Genomic DNA, 19020 nt, shown 5'->3' with positions numbered 1-19020 from the left:
ATTTGATAAAATATGGGGCCCTTGGACAGAACGTGTCGACACTTGTACATTGCCTGAGGCCTAGGATTTCATCTGATTTTAATACAGGGGGAGGAGAGTTGACCATACTTACTTATATATGGACTACTAGCTTCTATCTTTATTTCTGTTAGCTATATGATATACTTATCAAAGTCAGGTATTAACGCTACAGATCTCTATATGTAGGTGCACTTTTTATTTACGTTTTGTTTGATTTTCTGTTATATGATATGATTGTTCTTTCACAATATGGAAAATTTTTGACTGATTGCTGAATATATTTTTCTGTGCCCTATTTGTACATGTCCCTGCTTAAACTGTCTTGTTGAAAATGACAATAAAAAAACTGTTTAAAAAAAAAAAAAAGACAACTAGACTGTTCACTTTGCAAGTGAAGTTGTACTTTGTAAGGGAACTTTTCCCAAAGCTCAGTGAATGAGGTTGCTGACTTCCATCATCCAATCATGTGCAAGCAAAAATGTGTTTTTTTATTTTCCTTGAAGGTGATTGGGTATTCTTCACAAGGTGAAATGTCACCACATTCACTGGGGATATTTAGTTTGCAAAGTGCAGCTTCCCTTGCAAAGTAAACAGTCTATTTTCTAAATAAACCAATCCCTTAAGCCCCGTATACACGATCAGAAATCCCGCCAGCAAAAGTCTGATGAGCGATTTTGGTCGGATAGTCCCATGTGTATGCTCCATCGGACTTTTGCTGGCAGAATTTCTGCCAGCAAAAGATTGAGAGCAGGTTCTCTATTTTTCCAACTGAAAAAGTTCCGATCGGAAATTCCGATCATCTGTAGCAATTCCGACATGCAAAATTCCTAACCATGCTTGGAAACAATTCGATGCATGCTCAGAAGCATTGAACTTAATTTTCTTGGCTCGTTGTAGTGTTGTACGTCACTGCGTTCTTGATGATCGAAATTTCAGAGAACTTTTGTGTGACCGTGTATATGCAAGCCAAACTTGAGTAGAATTCTGTCAGAAAAAACATCCAAGTTTTTTCCAGCGGAAAATCCGCTCGTGTATACGGGGCATTAGAGTTTTGATTTCTTCTCTAGCTCATTTACTGTGGCAGAATAAAAAAAGCCAGATCGACTCTGTATCTTTTTAAACTAGCATTTATGCCACCTTTAACTAGTTTTAGCATGTTGAGGCTGATTTTTTTTTTTTTTTTTTAAAGAACTAGAGGCTTTGGGGCTGACTTAATGGAAATAGCGTGTTCATTTTGCAAGAGAAGTTGCACTTTGCAAGGGAATTTGGTCCAGCGCTTGCTGAATGTGGTGAAGAAAAATAAAAAACAGCATTTTCGATCGTACAATTGGATGATGAAGGTCAATACATTCACAAAGCACTGGGGAAAATGCCCTTGCAAAGTGAAAAATCTGTTTGTCTTTAGTAATTCAACTCCTATACACTTAGCGATGTTCATGTTCACTGAGCATAAGTGTATAATAAGATAATAATAAGATAAGATGAAGCTATTTTTTTTTCAATTCTATAGCCATTTGCTAGCCAAAATATTGTTTTTATTTCCTTTGCACATGATTGGGCATTGAACGCAACATATTTACTATCATTCACTTTGCAAAGTGAAAATTTTCTTTGCTAAGTGCACAGGCTGTAATAAAGTAAATCCTTTCATGCCTTTTTGTGCATCTTGGAGCATTTAATACACTTAAATGCACAATAAAATGCACATCAGTGCATGCCAAAACACACTAAAGCGTATCAACGTCATGCTGCAGCTTCAGCACTCTACATGTGCTTATGTGAAAAATAACATTGAGAGCGTACTTACAACAATAGCAGTAAGAAGAATTGTACATATAAAATACTTTTTTTTAAGCTAAGAAAGTACTAAGCATCATCACCAGCCAGCCAATTCAAAGAAAAGAAAATGGATTTTATGCTATTTCATGGTTTGATCAAACAATATCATTTTATATGTCATATTTGAATCTTTCTATTGCTTAACTGATTTGAAATATGTGGTTGTATTTACCATTAATACTATCAGAAAAATGTTTCAGTATTTGTTAACATGACACAAGTTCAAATTGCTTCATTAAAAATGTAATCTATAAAATCATTGGAGTTGGAAAGCTAATATTTGTCTAGCTCAAAACTCAAATATGCTTACTGTCATCAGTATGTACCCAAAATCCTCACTTCTTGAATCTATCAGGTTTTTTCATCAATGTTTGCCTAGGGTAACAACTAAGAATTAGCCACACTTGTTCAATAAAATAATTTTGTACGTTTTATTTCCTTTGATAGCAAACGCTAAAATGACGCATCAACGATGATAAGCAGAGAACAGTCTTTTTTAATATCCTTCATTTAAGTGAGGCTGATTCAGTATAATGCTGCACAAATTGGCTGCCTATGGGTATGTAGAAGTATTACATACTGAGAATTTAATCAGGAAGCAGAAAACACAGTTTCGACAAGCATCATAAAACTGGTTTAAGTAAAATGCTTTTTTTTTTTTATTATTGCAAATTAATTTATTGTTTGCACAGACATGGCACACATTATAACTAGCCTCCAAATCTAAACACAATATGGATTTTATTTATTAACACATAATAATCCTGCATGTATTCTATTTTTTTTGCACATATGTAGCAGTCATATGATACCTACTTAACTATGAATTCTTTTCATTCAAGGGTGCATAGCGTGTTAAACAAACACTATGATGTCCCTCTTGTCTATAGTGTGATACCATGGATTGCTGCCTGCTGCTGTTTTCAAATGCAGCCACTAGAAGGTGCCATGCAGCCACTTTCTCTTCCCAGGACGTCAGCTAATCTAACAATGAAACAAGAACAGGCTGCGAGAGACAACGACACTCTCAAAGTGAAGAAGACAAGGCAGCATTGTTTTATGGGGAAGGCTACTTTCATCTACTACATGATGAGATCAGAATCATATTGAGGATCAGCTGAAGTCTCCTAGATCCATGTAAGTGATCCATGCTTTCTGCTGTAGACTAGCTTGTATCCTTCTTTATGTTCACAAATACAATTTTAATGTGTACTTTGATCATGGAAATAGTCTTTCAGAAAAAGGTATTCAGAAGATATACAGCTTATATATGTTTCAACCTTTTTTAATTAACTGTTTAGTTTTAATATGTCATTACTTAATTTCAATGTTGGAGATTAGTTTATGTGATGCTTTATGGCTCAAGGACGATGAGTTAAATATCATCATTGTTAAAGGTGTTTTATAAGCATTTCACATATTTTATTGCAGTTTCATGGGTTCTGATGGAGCCATGTGTATGTTTTTAGGAAGACCCTTCAGATGCACAGAATATTTTGGATGCTCAAGGTGTGCAACATTCCTTTGTAATTGGGCTCAGGTAGACTTACGGAAAACACAATGCCATGGTGGTTTAGATGTATAGACCATACCAAAGGAGACACATTAAGGTCTTGTTAGATTGCGTCAAGATCAGCCAAATGCCATTTTCCAATGTAAAAATGCAGCGTGATGAAAATCCATCAGAAAAGACTCAATCTGGAGGACAACAGCCAGGTATTTCATATCTGGACCCTTCATTCATATATACAAGAAAAACCTTCAGGGATCCAAATATCTGAATACAAAACATGATACCAAGATAAAAGTCCTTGGCAGTAACCTTAACCTGTGTGGAAACGTCATAAAAACTAAAGACTCTGGAAATATATTCTAGATAACCTCAAACAATTAACATTAGGTGTCACACAGATGTTCTGTAGCTTCTTGACCTCACCTGATGCATATGCTCTGGTACTTTACTCTGGAGGACTCTGAACCAACTACTGACCTCCACGTCAAAACCTTCATCAGAGTTTGGAATGCCAATATACTCTCACTGCTTGTTTGAGGATATTGCCCAAGGCATGATAAATCTAGATAGCTAACAACTTGCCATTGGCAGAAAGAAATTGTAATCGTGGGCATTTAATTAGAAAGTAACAGAGCCGGGAGCAAATGCGTTTTTTCTTAGTTTTTATCCATGGATCTTAAGAAAAACACAAGAAATAAATATAGAAATGAAGTGATTTGCAGTCATGCCTCTGTCTGACAAGCAAGAAGAATGTAAAAGTACAGCCAAAAACCAAGAAAGATTGAGTATGAAAAGCGATAATCAATACAACAGATTCCAAGACAATGCAAGAGCTACCTTTGCTTCCGGAAGAGATCAAGCCTTAGCGGTTCCAGGTACAGTATTGTAATTTCTGCTCTGTGATGTGTACGTGAGATTGGTTGTAATTATCCAAGTCATCCACTAAGCAGTGCAAAGTATGGCTTTAAAGGCATCTGCAGCCTCTAAAGCGAAATGTAATAAATAAATAATGTCGTGACATTTATTCTGTGTGATACATTTAGGGCTGCCTCATCCAGGCTACATTGCCCTAGTTATGCAGAATGTAGTAGTGGAGCACTGGATGTGCTCTTTTAATGGCTGAATAAAAATCAAGCTTTATGGGAGATTATAATAAGGATATTCCAGAGCTTAATTAAGTCTTTTGAGTCCTACAAATACAGACCAGCCATACTGCATATTTATGGTGGCTTATCTGCTGAAAGAGAAACTCAACAAGCTAATGTGATGGAGCTAATTAAAATAGCCCTCAAAGTATGTGGATTTATAGCTAGATATAAAGTGAGATAGATAGGTAGATGGATAGGTAAATATATATATATATATATATATATATATATATATATATATCTGTACATGCACGCACACACATTTTGTATATTTTACATACATTGTGTGAACGCACACTAGTTAATAACTGTTAGTTCCTGTCTTTTACTGAATACGCAATTCTGATACCTTTTTTGCCTTACAGAATAGTAATGGTTTGGTCGTGACTTTTTTAAAAATGTTGCCGGGTAGAATCGCAGGTGTACCACATAGTACGGACTATATGACATTTTAAGTTGTCCATATATATTAGATAGGGATTATACGTTAGAAAACGTAACCATGAAAAGTTTATTAACGCGATAGCAGGATTTGCATTAGTGTGACTACAAGGAAAGTAGTGGGGTATCCACCTAAAAACTTCAGCTCATGTGTTGGATGTAAGAGGTGCTGGTCAAGGAGGTTTCTCCTCTCCTGCAGAATCTGTGGACACTGTCCCCCAGGACCTGTATGGTAACACTTTCTATATATCTATTTATCTGTCTATCTCATGTTTTCAAGTGAAATGTTTTGCTATCTAATGTACATTAATAAAAGTCTGGTGACATAAATACATTTGGCATAAACTATGCATAATTCGAAGGAAACCCCAGTTTAATACATGGACCCAAAATAAATTGGAAACATGTCTATTCATGCAAAGTCTTTGGATAGATCCGCTTAGAAGACTTGTAGGGAAGTCTGAGGGTTCTTTACTAAAGGCAAATCCACTTTGCACTACAAGTGCACTTGGAAGTGCAGACGCTGTAGATCTGAGGGGGACATGCAAGGACAATAAAAAACAGCATTTTCGCATGCACATGATCGGATGATAAAAGCTGTAGAGCTTCCCCTCATTTCAGAGCTTCCCCTCAGATCTACAGCGATCTACGGCAATTGCACTTTCAAGTGCACTTGTAGTGCAGAGTGGATTTGCCTTTAGTAAATCAATCCCTCTGTCTGCTGGTGCTTGATGTCTCTTCCTGTGACCTTTATTTATTTTATTGTTCTCCAAGATTGTAATAATTTCAATGACCAAAGCCTAGTGGAATGATTCATATTAAAATTGTAAATAATACAAATTTTAGGAGTGTGCCAAGAAATCAATATGCATTTTTCAGGACACTCTATAATAAGTACTTATCAGGTGCCATCCTTTTTCTCTAGAGATGGTTTTCCTACTCTTGTAATGTTTGAATTATATAAAGAGTGTAATTCAGTGATTCAGCTACAGGATGCTGCATGGCTGCAATAGTGTGCTGAATAATGAATAATCAGCAAGATAGGAAATTTTATTTACATTGTACGGGGCACCATCCGGCAGCGATAGAAAGAGTAGGCAGACTGTAAAGGGCCTTGTGAATTAATGAATTCTGTGTATACAGAGAGCCATCTTTCAGTATTTGTGCTCTAAGTGCTTGAATGACTCAAGTGTTATATAACTAGAAGCTCCAAACACAGACTTGGTATTTAACGATTTCAAAACCAAATGTTCACTTTATACAAGACAGCTGTGAATTGTACAACGATACCTAACCATTTAAACTTTCCTATTTATAATATCTCTCAGAGTAAGAAAGAAAATGTTAACACATTAAAGTTAAAAGTGAACACTGCTGTGTAATGGTAATTCAAATATGGTTATGTACTAATGCATATCCCCTGTGCACACTCTTTATTTAATAAAAATTAAATAGTGGTCCATTGTATGCAGCTCTCACTCTATGCCTAAATATTAGAACATCACTGTACCTTCAGTGTTTGCCATAGATTATTGTGAAATTTACTAAAGGGGGTAAGTGGCAGATCATCCCTCAAAACTTGTGTTTCCATCCCTCAGCCATATTGAAATTTTTTTATCATTTTCTTTCAACCTGCAGTAGGCACTAACTTTGGCAAAAAAGAAAAGACTTTATTAAAAAAAGTTATCTCTTATTTATGGTTAACAATGCTCTAATTGCTCACAGAGGACAGGAGAAATAACTGGATCATATGAGGTACTGTTAGCCCTTGTACACACGGTCGGAGATTCAGACGGAATGTGTCCTATCGGACCGTTTTGTCGGATATTCCGACTGTTTGTGGTCTCCATCGGACTGTTTCCGTCGGAATATCCGACGGACCAACTTTTCCAACTAAAATTTTCAGACAAAATGCTCCGATCGGACATACTCCGATCATGTGTAGCCTACTCCGACGGACAAAGTGCCACGCATGCTCAGATCAAATTCCTAGACCAAAGCTATTGGCTACTAGCCTGAACGTAGTCCTGTCCTAACGAAATAACGTCATCACATTATATACAATCAGATTTTCTGACAACTTTGTCCGACCGTGTGTATGCAACAGTTTCGGACAAAATCCGTCGGACAAAATCCGTCGGATTTGGTTGCCGAAATGTCCGACCGTGTGTACAAGGGCTTAGAGTCTATAGCAGGTCAAAATTTCTACACTAGGGGTGTCCAACTTTTGACCTTTCTGGGCAACATTGGACAAAGAGGAATTGCCACACATAAAATAGACTATCAATAAGGATAGCTGATGAGCAGAAAAAGTCTGATAGATCACAAGTTAATGATCACTAATACATGATACCGATAATGTACCTATCTAAATAATAAAACATATTTTTTTTGTAATTTTTCTTATTATAAAAGTAAAAGAGGCCAACTTAAAACTAGTGTGATATTTTTTTTAAATAAATTAACGCATCAATATCTGGTTCCATGGACGTAGTAGCAATTCACGATGATTCTAAAGGTGCTCATCATATATTTTGCTTCTAATTTTACCCTTCCTGTGCTTCATCCTTGAAAATAGTTGCTCACAATAGGTGCAGCTGAAAAGTGATGACATGAATAAGGCATGTTTGTGAATATTTTTCTTTGAGAAGATAGAACTCCAGTAAAGAGACACTGTAAATTTTTTCTTTGGCCGCATGTGTTTTCCAAATTAACAATTGTTTACAAAAATGTATTAGTTTATTATTTTATGTTGGGCTGCATTCGTAACCATCTTGGGCCAAAAGTGGCCCATGGACTGTAGGTTGGATACTTACTCCTGTCCTACATTATAGAGACAGTGGTAAAAAAAGATGAGATATCCACACCTTGACATAGATTTCCATTGTGTATGCATTGATCTATTTTTTTGTAACAGTTTTATACATTTATATTGTCTGCTAAACAGCAAAAAAATACTTTAAAGAGCAGGTAGAAGTTGGCTTTTAAAGGAAAATCTAGTTTAAGCAATGTTGCCCCTAAACCATGCAAAAATCCCAAACTTAGCAACCTGTAATATATATGTTTCAATAAATACATTTTCAAAACAATATATATTGAATAATATAGTTATTTTACCCATCTTCGGCCTGTGGGCCGCAGGTTGAATACTCCTGTCCTACATGATGGAGACAGTGGTAAAAAAGATAAGATATCCACACCCTGAAATAGATTTCCGTTGTGTATGCATTGATCTAGTTTTTTTAACAGTTTCATACATTTGTATTGTCTGCTAAATAGCAAAATAATACTTCAAAGTGCAGGGAGATGTTGGCTTTTAAAGGATAATCTAGTTTATGCAATGTTACCCGTAAACCTTGCAAAAATACCAAATTTAGCAACCTGTAATATATATATATGTTTCAATAAATACACTTTTAACATGATATATATTGAATAATATAGTTATTTTACCCATTTTTCTATTGTTGTTTTCAGCCAGGCCTGGTTGATTCTGCACCATGTGCTAACCCTCTTCATTATTCTATAACTCTAAAGCCTAGTACACAAGGGCCAAATGTTGGGTGGCATTGACCGGTTTAATAGAAACCGTCTGACAGCCATTCAGCCAACTTCAATTGATGGGGCCTGTCAGACACAATAGCACAGCAGGGGAGATTGCTGTACTATCATCGGAACAGTGGCTCCTCAAGAGCGGTCAGTTTTTTTTTTCATTCAGCCCTGCTGGGTAGCACGAAAAAAAAAATTGTGTGTACTAGGCCTAAGTGCCCCTTCAGACTTGTTCATGCTGCTATGGTTCTTTATCACACACATGTTAATGCTAAGGTAAGAAAGAATACAACACTTTGTAAAGCAGTGCATCACAACACATTGCATGTGTACTGTAGTGTGCAGCCACATGGGTTGTTGTAATTTAGGATGTCATTTTAAATAAATCAATACGCCATTTATTGCAAAAACTGCCATTACCATGCTACCAAACACACATTTTAGTTATATACTTTTTAGTTATTGCAATGCATAGGTCTAAAGGCATCTTAAAGGTAACATTCATTGACTGTTAATCTATATACACATAGTCAATCAGTGCAGTGCAACTAATGCCCCGTACACACGATCTGACTTTTCGGCAACAAAACCGTGGATTTTTTGTTCGAAGGTTGTTGGCTCCAACTTGTCTTGCATACACACGGTCACACAAATGGTGGCCAACAATTACAAACTTTGTGACGTACAAGACATATGTAATGTCTCCATTATGAACGCTAGTTTTACAAGACCGAGCACTTCCGGCTCGTACTTGATTGCAAGCGTGCGTGGACTTTTGTCCGATGGACTTGTGTATGCACGATCGGAAAGTCCGACAACAAAAATTGTTGGTGTAAAATTTGAGAACCTGTTAGCCAACAGAAAGTCCGACAACAAATGTTTGCTGAAGCATACACACAGTTGGACCTTCTGCCAACAAGCTCACATTCAACGTTGTTGTGGGAAAATCCAATTGTGTGTACGGGGCATAACACTAATAAATGACCATTCCTTGGTAAAGATCATATGAGAAAGTCCAAATACAGTACCACTCAAAAATCTTGTGTCAAAGTAAGATAATGGAAGAGAACCTGGACTGATAAACTCCCACCACCAAAATAGAGACTGGTCGCTCACCTCAGTCTGTTGACCTCTGAATGAACAGTATGGTCTCTTGCGCTTGTCCCACCACAGGTTTTAAGTACTCAAAGGCGTCAGGTTTCAATATAGAGATGAGATCCCAGGTAACATATAAATAAAGCAAAGAAGACTAATACTGCTCTCTGCTAAACTTGCTGAACTTTTATAAAATGTAAATAGAAACACTCACATTAAAACCATTTGAATCAGGCATCTAATGGTTACACTCATGAACGACTGGAAATGTACACAAATGGCTCACACTCGATCCAGGAGAGCAGCAGTTGACATCAGTTGGTGCAGCTTCACCTCCCATACGTGTTATGTCCCATGGGACTTCATCATCATCATCAGCGGGGACTATATACAGTTACTAAAGGCTGTAATACAACATATATGTTTTACACTTAGCCAAAAGTCATGGGTAAGCAGTTCTCTGACCACAATCATCCTTCAAATACTGAGCATAAGCTACCCAACCAACCTTTAGTCCTATAGGGGTTGATTTACTAAAACTGAAAAGTGCAAAATCTGGTGCAGCTCTGCAGAGTAGCCAATCAGCTTTCAGGTTTTTTGTCAAAACTTAATTGGACAAGCTGAAGTTAAAAAACTGTTTGGCTACCATACACAGCTGTACCAGATTTCCAGATGTTGTACTCTTCAGTTTTAGTAAATCAACCTTAATCTGGAAAGGGTTCTTTTAAAAGTTACACACTTTTCTCAACATATTAAGATTTATATATGTCTACTTTTGGATGAAAAAATTTATGTATCTCAATGCACATACATTACATCACCAATTGTATGAATCTAATTCAGTCTTATGCAGTATTAAAATGTATATATTTTTTACTTTCTCCCATTAACCACTTCAGCCCAGAAAGTTTTACCCCCTTAATGTCCAGGTCATTTTTTTGCGATATGGCATTGCGTTACTTTAACTGACAATTGCGTGGTCGTGTGACGCTGTACCCAAATAAAATTGATGTCCTTTTTTCCTACAAATAGAGACTTCTTTTGTTGGTATGTGATCACCTCTGCAGTTTTTATTTGTTGAGCTATATACAAAAAAAAAGACTGACAATTTTGAAAAAAGAACAATATTTTTTACTTTCTGCTGTAAAACATCCAATAAAAAAAAAAAAAAATCTAATTTCTTCATCGATTTAGGTCAATATGCATTTAGCTACATATTTTTGGTAAAACAAATCCCAACAAGCGTATATTGATTGATTTACACAAAAGTTATCACGTCTACAAACTATGGGATATTTTTATTCAGTTTTTTTTTTTTTTACTAGTAATGTCGGCGATCAGCGATTTTTAGCAGGACTGCAACACTGAGGTGGACAAATCGGACACCTAACTGACACTTTTTTTGGGAACCAAAAAAATGCACTGTTACTGTACTAATGACACTTTCAAGGCTTTCAGGGAAGGGGTCAACACCAGGGGCGATCAAAGGGTTAAGTGTATCCCTAGGGGCTACTTTCTAACTGTGTGGGGGTGGACTGACTGGATGAACACAGAGATCTGTGTTCCTGCTTAGCAGGAAAACAAGATCACTGTGTTCATCCCTGTCAGAATGGCCATCTGTCTTGTTTACATTGGCAGACTGCCATTCTGCCTCTCTGGCCAATCAGTGCACGTGCGCCCCCCCCCCCCAACTGGCTATTGCACGAAATGACGTACCTGCCACAATATATGTTCTATGGCTGGTCAGCAAGTGGTTAATTAGCAAAGCTTTGCACAGAGAGATATCCTAAGTGAAGGCAATATGCAATGTTGTACCCAGACAAAATTGATGTTCTTTTTTTTCCCCCACAAATAGAGATTTATTTTGATGGTATTTGATCACCTCTGCGGTTTTTATTTTTTGCACTATAAACAAAAAAAGACCAACAATTTAAAAAAAAAGAACAATATTTTTTACTTTCTGCTATAAAACATATCCAATAAAAAAAATAAAACAAAATCTAATTTCTTCATCAATTTAGGTCAATATGCTTTTAGCTACATATTTTTGGTAAACAAAATCCCAATAAGCGTACATTAATTGTTTTGCACAAAAGTTTTTGTGTCTACAAACTATGGGATATTTTTATGGCATTTTTATTTATTTCTTAATTTTTTTACTAGTAATGGTGGTGATCAGCGATTTTTAGCTGGACTGCAACACTGTGGCGGACAAATCGGACACCTAACTGACATTTTTGACACTTTTTTGGAACTAAAAAATTACACTGTTACTGTGCTAATGACACTTGCAGGGAAGGGGTTAAGTGTGTCCCTAGGGGCTACTTTCTAACTGTGTGGGGGATGGACTGACTGGATGAACACAGAGATCCGTGTTCCTGCTTAGAAACACAAGACCACTGTGTTCATCCCTGTCAGAATGGCGATCTGCCTTGTTTACATTGGCATGCCACTGTTCTACCTCTCTGGCCGATCAACACGCATGCACCCCCCACTGGCTATTGCACAAAATGACATACCTGCCGCAATATATGTACTGTGGCTGGTCGGCAAAGTGGTTAACAAGCAAAGCTTTGTACAGAGAATATCCTAAGTGAAGACAAGGCAACTAAGAAGTGTAATGATAGAACACACATATATAATAAAGAAGGATTTCACAATCAACTTTTCAGTGATACACTGGGGTTGAGTTATTAAGGCAAAGAGGCTGTTCCCTTTGAATACCTAATAACATGCAAGGAAAAATAAAAAAATGTTTGCTTGCACATGATTGGATGATGGAAGTCAAGCAGAGCTTCACTTTGTTCACTAGGCTAAAGTAAAATTGCAAGGTGAATAGCCTGTCTGCCCTTAGTGAATCATCCCCCCACTGCCTTGATTTTAACCTGATTAATTTACCCTAATAACATTCTATCTGTATCTATCTATAGTTATAGAGTCTACAAACTATTGATCACACCTGATGTACTGAAGGCCTATCTCATTTCTTGGGAAAATAATAAGTCAGGAAAGTACAAATACCCCCCAAATGACCCCTTTTTGGAAAGTAGACATTCCAAGGTATTAAGTAAGTAGCATGGTGAGTTTTTTTTTTTAAGTTGTAATTTTTACCCACAATTCTTTTCAAAATGAAGATTTTTTTTTTTTTACAAAATTGTCATATTAACAGGTTATTTCTCTCACCGAGCATATGCACACAACAAATTACATCCCAAAATACATTCTGCTACTCATCCTGAGTATGGCAATACCACATGTGTGAGACTTTTACACAGTCTGGCCACATACAAAGGCCCCACATTAAAGTAGCACCTTCAGGCGTTCTATGAGCATAAATTACACATCTAATTTCTCAACCATCTATTAGACTTTTGAAGCGCCTGGTAGACCAGGACAATGGAATTGCCCACAAAATGACCCCATTTTGATAAGCAGACACCCCAAAGTCTAATCTACGAGGCATAATGAGTATTTTGAATGGTTAATTTTTTTCCAGAAGTTTAGGGAAAATGTGGGAAAAAAAATGAAAACACATTTTTTACACAAAGTTGTCCATTTATAAGATATTTCCAACACATAGCACTTACATAGCATAAATGACACCCCAAAATACATTCTGCTGCTACTCCTGAGTATGGTGATACCATATGCGTGAGACTTCCCACAGCTTGGCCACATACAGAGGCCCAACATCCAAGTAGCACCGTCAGGCATTCTAGGAGCATAAATTACATATATAATTTCCTGACAACCTATCATTTTTCAAGGCCTTTCATATTTTTAACACATATACATACTAAGAATTACAATCCAAAATAAATTCTATTGCAGAAAAGGGTAAAAAAGTATTACCTGTGCTTGTAGTAGTATCCACAGACTGGTTCAGGCAGCGGACAGGGATGTGCTTAGCGATAGCAATAGTAATTATTCAGGCAGCAGACTGGAATATTGTCTATAGTCAGCACAAGGATAGCGTCAGCACAGCCAAAGCATTTTTCCATAGAACTTGTCCAGGCAGAGACAACCGGCAAAGCCATAATATTGGTCCTGGCACACTGTTACCTGCAGACACTCATTGTGATGCTCTCCAGCCCTTCATAAACATACTGCCTCTTGCTACAACAAATTATTTGCACAGTCTGGGTAGCAAGCAAAGGTGTGGTCAGTTCATGCAGCAGGCTGAGGCATGATGGCAGTAAGTCAGCAGCAGGCTGAGGGCCGCAATCAGGTAAGACCTGTGCACAGGGGCACAGGGGTAGAGGCTCCACCTACCAAAATCTCTGTGAAGCCTCTGGACTCCAGACCCTAATCCGCAAATTACGAAGCCCAGAGAAAAGAAAAAAAATTCTGGAGCCCCTCATATGTGACACCCCTGTGTACTACAGTAGCAGGGCAACAGATCAGTCCAAGCGGTAGGCAAAAGCATAGTCCATAAAACAGGCCAGGGTCAGTTCATGTGGAAGCAGTCCAAACGGAAGGCAGAGGCATAGTCAAAAAACAGCCCAGGGTCAGTTCATGTGGAAGGCAGAGACATGACAACTTCTTTGATGGATTTTAGGAAGGGGCGAGACTTTCAATGGATTTGGTGTAGACTATGTAGGAATTATAAATGGCCAAATGGATGAGATAAATTGCTACCTTCTTGTACCAGAAACGGGACCTCCTTATAGGACTAAATCATTTGATCATTGAAATCCACATTCCCCTTATGAAGCGATTGTAATCTTGGACACGTGTTGGCTTTTCAATGAGACCTCGTCTTCTTTGAACATCAATTGTAGTGTCATCATGGATGGTGGACATCATGTACATGTTCCTGTTATCCCTCAAGGCCAGCACTTCATTGCATCTCAATGATGCTCTTTCCTCCCTTGCAGCTTTTTTTTCACTAGAGATTGTGGGAAGCCCTTCCTATTCTTTCTGGAGGTTCCGCAGGCCAGGGTTTTTACGATGTATATTTTTTTGAAAAGGGGCAGGATAGTGTAGAAATTATCAAGGTATATATGATATCCTTTGTTCAAATGTGGGTATGCCAGGTCCCATACAATTTTTCCAGTTGTGCCCATGTAGGCCGGGCACTCAGGGTGCTGGAGCTGGGAATCTCTTCCTTCGTATATGCAGAACGCATACAAATATCCTGTGACTCTCTCACAAAGCTTGTAAAATTTGACTCTGTATCTGGCCCTTTTGCTAGGAATGTTTTATTTTATTCCTAGCTGGTCTGAAAAGGGGGGTACCAGGGACTCATCTATACATATATGCTGATCAGGGACATAGAGCTCTGCAAATCGTTGGGAAAAGAAATTTATGAGTGGGTGAATTTAATATAATTTATCGTAATTTGGATGATTGTGGGGAGGGTACTGGGTATTGTCGCTAAAATTAAGGAATTGCATAATCATCTCGTATCGGGACCTGGACATTATGGCAGAATAAATGGGAATGTGGTGGATGGGGTTGGTGGACCAGTAGGCATGTCCTTCATTTTTTTTCTAAGCCACATACTTGTGGTGAGGCCCATAAACAATTTAAACTCCTCCAAATTCAGATCTCTCCACTCAAACGGATGGGCATATGATGATTGGGGGTTGTTGGTACCCAGCAGTATATTGCCTTTGAGCCTACCTGTACTGCCTCTGACTGCAGGGTAGCCACCGAATCTCACACACACAATGAATTGCAGCAAAGTGTCAGGCAAAAAAAGATAAAAGCAATCAATATCTGTGAAATCTTGGGTATTGGCTGGTACACCTGGCTGTGCAGTGAAAAGGGGAATATTTGGTGATCCCGAGTCAGGATCAGATAGTTCTAAAATTCCCTTTAAGAACTAAAACATTGAGGTCTTCTATAGTGTGGTCGGGTTGTGAGAAGTGATGTCCCACAGGTGTGCAACCGGACCACACTATAGAAGACCTCAATGTTTTAGTTCTTAAAGGGAATTTCAGAACTATCCAGGAAAGGAAAACCTTTGAACTAAGAATGATAATTCTTTTTTACACAAAAAATAATGGCCTGAATTTAGCACCCCCTCCCCTCCATTCCATAGCTCTCCCTCTGTCTTATCTCGCTAACTCTTCTGTTATCTTTATTGCCATTGATTTGTATGTGTGTGTGTTTTTTTTTTTCTCTTCTTTCCCTCAGAGGTGTTTTTTTTGTTGTTTTGTTTTTACATTCTGCTTAAAAATTTGTAAATCAGTACTGCTTGGACCTTGAAGAAGGGGACATACCCCGAAAGCTTGTCCTGAAAAATTGTATGTTAGTGCAAATAAAAAAAGTATCACTGACGGTACTCAATTTTCTCTGTCACAATTGCACTAATACGGCTACAATCACATTAAGCATTTTAATGCATAAAATACAAAAAAAAAAACTTCTGCCTTTACAACCGCTTTAATGCATTCCTTGCATTAAGGTAAACCAAGTTTTCAATTTATCTGCCTCCCCCTTCCCTGTGTGAGGGGATTAGAGAGGAGAAAATAGATCCAGCACTGTGCACGGCTGCATCTATTCTCCCCTCTCTTCCTCTTTACACATAATTCGAGCAGTAGCAGGAGCATTTGGCTCTTGCTGCTATCAATCAAATGCAGTGAGGAGGAAGTGAGCTAAGTCCCGCTGTGTAAGTCTAGAGAGCGCGGCTCCATAGACACAAAGCTCTGGAGCCCTCAAACAGTGTGTACCTCCACAGCAAGCAGCACACGAAGAAGAAGAGGAGGCAGGATCGCTGCCGGAGGACCTGAGAAGAGGAGGATCTGGGCCGCTCTGTGTAATGCTATTGCACAGAGCAAGTGAGTATAGCATATTTGTTGTTTTAATTTTTAAAACCGATTTGACTTTAGTAACACTTTAAGTTTACCTTTTTCTTTCACACTAAACTGCAGCGCATAGTTGTGAACCCAAATGGGATGGGAATGCAGTTTCTGCTTGACATGCATTTTAATGCTCCATCAAAATAGACAAAAGTGAACAGGCCCTTAACCCTTTCGCTGCCGGAGCTATTTTTGCATTTTGTGCAACACATGTTTAACTACCTCAATACTGGCCACTTTCACCCCCTTCCTGTCCAGGCCATTTTTTTAGCTTTCAGTGCGGTCGCATTTTGAATGACAATTGTGCGGTCATGCAACACTGTATACAAATTAATTTTTGTATCTCTATCTTCACACAAATAGAACTTTCTTTTGATGGTATTTAATCACTGCTGGGATTTTTATTTTTTACTGGAAAAAAAAAACGAAAATTGCCGCACCGATGGTCACTGATAAGTGCCACTGATATGCGGCACTGATGATAGGTGGCACTGATGGGAAGCACTGGCGGGTACTGATGGGCGGCACTGATGGGAGGCACTGACTGCCATCACTTATGGGCACTGATTAGTTAAACTTATGGACACTGATTGGTGGCACTGATGGACACTGATTGGTGGCACTGCTGGGGCTTTCCTGTAATCAGAGCACTGATGAGCGCAAGCACACGATAGCGACCATCCAGGGGCGCTGTTATACGACATCCTCCCAGAACGAGAGCCCCACCGTCCCTCTGTCATTTGACATGGGCGGGCGGCAAGCAGTTAAAAAAAAAATGTATGCCTGAAGATTAAATAAAGCCCCCAAACATTATATCTTTTCTAAAAGGAGACACCATGGAGAATAAAATAATGTAATTCCAATTTTATATGTCACTTGATATTACCGCAAAAGTCTAGGAAATGCAAAATGTCCTTAAAAAACACACTAAAGTGAATATTTTTTTTTTTTAGGAGACAAAAAGTCCCCTATGTGATGAATTTTAGGTGACAGATTCTCTTTAATGAGACATGCGTGGTCTAAAAGAGCCTGCATGTCTCCTCAGGACTCCACTGAATGTATTGCTGTCCAGATCGCATTGTAATACATCTCTTCCTGACTATGCTAGCCGGGGATACTGAGAGCCTGACCTGAAAGTTACCTATACACCCTGCTTTCCGGGTCACAGCTAGTAGAGGAGGAGAGTGGATTGTGTCCGCTCTTTTCCCTCCCCTCCACCCGCCAGCACCCGCCATGTCTGTCTCGGGCCTGCAGATAGGCAAACAGAGCCCAAAATAAATGGCGGGGGGGGGGGTCTGGGGCAGTACCGTGGGTGTGTGGAGGCAATCGGGTGGCAGTGCAGCCTCTCAAATGCATTCACCTGACAGACAGGATTCTGCTTGTCAGTTTTACACACAATCCTGGGGGCTTTTAGTTAGACATACATAACTCGTACCTTCCATGTACAGTAGGGGCTTTATGATGTCATCTGACAAAGGTTGTCTTCTTTTTTACCCACACACAATGCTGATAAATTTCTGAAATACAACAGTCTTACTAATATTTCTTTCATAAAATCACTGTAAATACATAGCTCCCAACTGTCCCTGATTTGGGGGGACTGTCCCTGATTTTAGGCAATATCCTTCTGTCCCTAATTCCTACTCATTCGTCCCTCATTTTGGTCTGATCTATATAATTGTATATAAAATGCACTTTTTATATTTCAAAAAGTGTTTCCCAGTGCTAAACCTTTCATTCAAATTCTAAATTGCTGCAATTGTTCATTTTAAAAGCTAATATAAAGGAATAGTAGTGGTAAAAAAAGCACTTGTGGATTTTATTAACCTTTTTTTGGTTATGTCCCCTTTAAGGGGCGTGGCAGGGGGCTTGTCCTATGCCTACATATGTTTGTTAGTAGGTGTCTCTCATTTCCATCTCAAAATGTTGGGAGGTATGTAAATATCTTTCCAAGATATGCATATAAATATTTCATGAGTCTATTGAAAAAGTGTAGCCAATATAATGTTAAACATTTGGAAACCTATCTGCAATAATGTGGAAAATGATAAACTTTTTTAGCCTAGTTTGATACCCTACTTTAGCCTAATTTAGCTTGATATAAATAATTGTGGGAAATAGTAATTTGCTCTCAGCACAGTTAGATGAACACAGAGAAGTTGTGGGAACTTATATTTGAATGCGGATCAGAATTTCTATAAAAACCACAACGGGTGGCAGTTGATATTATATTCCATGAAATTACATGTTTGAAATTTAACCACTTGCTGACCAGCTGCCGTCATTATACTACGGCAGGTTGGCACGTTACACCAAATCATCGTAGCTGTACATCGACACTTTTAAGAGCTATTGCAGGCGTGCATGCTGATGCACACGGCTGGCGGCCACAATGTCTGCTGGCCACTCACGATCGCTCCACAGAGAGCCAGAACGGGGATCTGTCAGTGTAAAAAAACATATCCCTGTTCTGACAGGGAAGTACAGAGTGATCGTCTGTTCCGAGTGATCAGGAACAGCGATCTCTCTCCTCCTCCAGTCAGTCCACTCTCCCCCACAGTTAGAAACACCTCCCAGGGAACACATTTAACCCCTTGATCACCATTAC

At 38.4% G+C, this 19020-nt stretch overlaps 1 protein-coding gene across 2 annotated transcripts in view; it reads left to right on the top strand.

The window, feature by feature from the left end:
• Positions 1–2687: 2687 nt before the first annotated feature.
• The window catches only part of DRD1 (dopamine receptor D1), an 84159-nt gene continuing 67826 nt past the window's right edge, over positions 2688–19020 (top strand). Inside the window, exons 1-2 of one of the 2 annotated variants that reach the window (XM_077472943.1) lie at positions 2688–2997; positions 3330–4248. The gene's annotated coding sequence lies outside the window, so the exon portion shown is untranslated. Of the gene's footprint in view, positions 2998–3291; positions 4249–19020 lie in introns of both variants that reach the window. The other variant, XM_077472942.1, reaches the window with a different exon arrangement.

The sequence above is a fragment of the Lithobates pipiens genome, unplaced genomic scaffold (genome assembly GCF_037356315.1).
Source record: "Lithobates pipiens isolate NorthernLeopardFrog02 unplaced genomic scaffold, aLitPip1_a1.2 Scaffold_8, whole genome shotgun sequence".
Lineage (NCBI taxonomy): Eukaryota > Metazoa > Chordata > Amphibia > Anura > Ranidae > Lithobates > Lithobates pipiens.
Note: the sequence above shows the minus strand (reverse complement) of the source record. Positions and strands in the feature narration are given on the sequence as shown.